At 29.9% G+C, this 1824-nt stretch overlaps 1 pseudogene; it reads left to right on the top strand.

Moving 5' to 3' along the window:
- The first annotated feature begins 1268 nt into the window (after positions 1 to 1268).
- LOC106478119 overlaps positions 1269 to 1824 on the top strand; it is a 54196-nt pseudogene continuing 53640 nt past the window's right edge.

The following is a 1824-nucleotide window of genomic DNA, read 5'->3' as shown; positions in this document are numbered from 1 at the left end:
TAAGTGACACAAACTGCTTTACACTTTCTTCCACACCTTCAAATGAATGATTAAAAATTACTGAAATTACTATCTTGAAAGACAAACACTTAATCATGTTGTAATATTTTACTTCGTTATATTTGAGTAAAATCTTCCAGTTACGAGTTCTATTTTGACATCTTTGTTTGAGTTTTAATAAGAAATTTGTTTAAGGGATGTTTTTAACAACTAAGAATTACACTGATGTAAGAGTGTGAAAAATTATTATTAAATCTTAGTAAATAGAGTTACATCTGTGTTCGTTTGTTAATTTTCCGTAGAAATTCTTTCCGAGAAACTTCTACGATACAAGTCCTTTCTTAAATAAAACTAGTTTATTCTTTCTCAATACAACTTTGCAATACATTTAATTTCCACTTTCACTTTAACTTAAACACTCGCTATAATTCACAATGAATTATGCACTCGATTATCTGTGTCTATATCTTTCTATCTGCAACTATGTTCTCCAATTAATTAATTTTGCTTTATCTGGCACACTTAGATACAAGAATAGAGGGCACGTAGAAAAGACCAGAGTTGCCACGAACAGACATGATCTTCCTAGAATATCATGACGTGTTACTAGCGTCACGTGACATCCGCTGTCATAATAATAGTGTAGCATCCTAAATATCTTCATATCTTATAACAATTCAGAATAAGTTTTTATAATGTGTATGGCATTGTGGCAACCGAAATAACTCTGCTTCTAATAACATAGTCTTACTCAAACTACCATAACCATGTTTTGGAAAAACTGAATGCATCAATATTTTATTCTTGTATGTTTTTTTTACACATTTATTTTTGGTTGTTTGCATGTTTTGATTTTGCATGGTAACCACTGTTTTCCTGTATTATTCCTTGCACCTTCAACAACAAACCTCATAGTAAGTACAGTTATAGTTTAAACTATTTTTATGGTATACGCACAGGAAAAGACACCTAATCTGGAACATAGGCATCTTAGTGTACTAATTTAGGTCAGGATACACTAGCAGTCAAGATAATCCAAACCTTGAAACCAGATAGCATATCTTGTTTTTCTTGTATATAAGGAATGTTATTAACTTTTGAAAATTATAAAATTGTGTTGTGAATGTGAATGTTATCTTTTTGAAAAAACAGATTGTGGAAATTACTATCAGCAACCAATTTAATTTTATTAGCTTTAGAATGATGTGTGTTTTTAAGAGGTTGCACAAATCAAGAAAAATTACTGCTTTGTTTAGAAGATCAATGAGATGCCATATAGACTAACTAAAGCTGTCATTTTTAACCTGTTGGTTGACTTTGAAGATGTAAATGTAGGTCTAAACAGAACCATTATTGTGCTACTTGCTTGTAATGTATGATATTAGATTACCTGCTATTCGATTATGAATATAACTCTGCTGAAAGGAAAAGTACTTCTTGTACTTTACTCTCAACATTTAAGATATACATATATATATTTATATAAATCTCCACAACACTTTTAACAAATGTATGTGAAATTATGAATATTTGAATGGTATTAAGGTGTATGTTGATATTAACATAACATAAGGTTTAGGGACAACTTTCATCTAGAATGGCCCATCCTCTAAACTAAACTAAAACTAGTAGATAAAAAATAATAATAATAAAAGAACCTCAAAGCTGCCCTTATCATTCATATAGTTATCAAGCTTTTTCTTAAACTCACTTTGAGTTACCAACTATGCTGTTAAAAAATTAAACTGTCTTAGCTGAAGATGACTACTACCCTACCAAAATTTATATTTGTGTCCCCTAGTCCTACCATTTTCACTATTAAGT

Source organism: Limulus polyphemus, unplaced genomic scaffold (assembly GCF_000517525.1).
Source record: "Limulus polyphemus unplaced genomic scaffold, Limulus_polyphemus-2.1.2 Scaffold181, whole genome shotgun sequence".
NCBI classification, from domain to species: Eukaryota; Metazoa; Arthropoda; class Merostomata; order Xiphosura; family Limulidae; genus Limulus; species Limulus polyphemus.
This window is presented reverse-complemented; position numbering and strand designations above follow the sequence as displayed.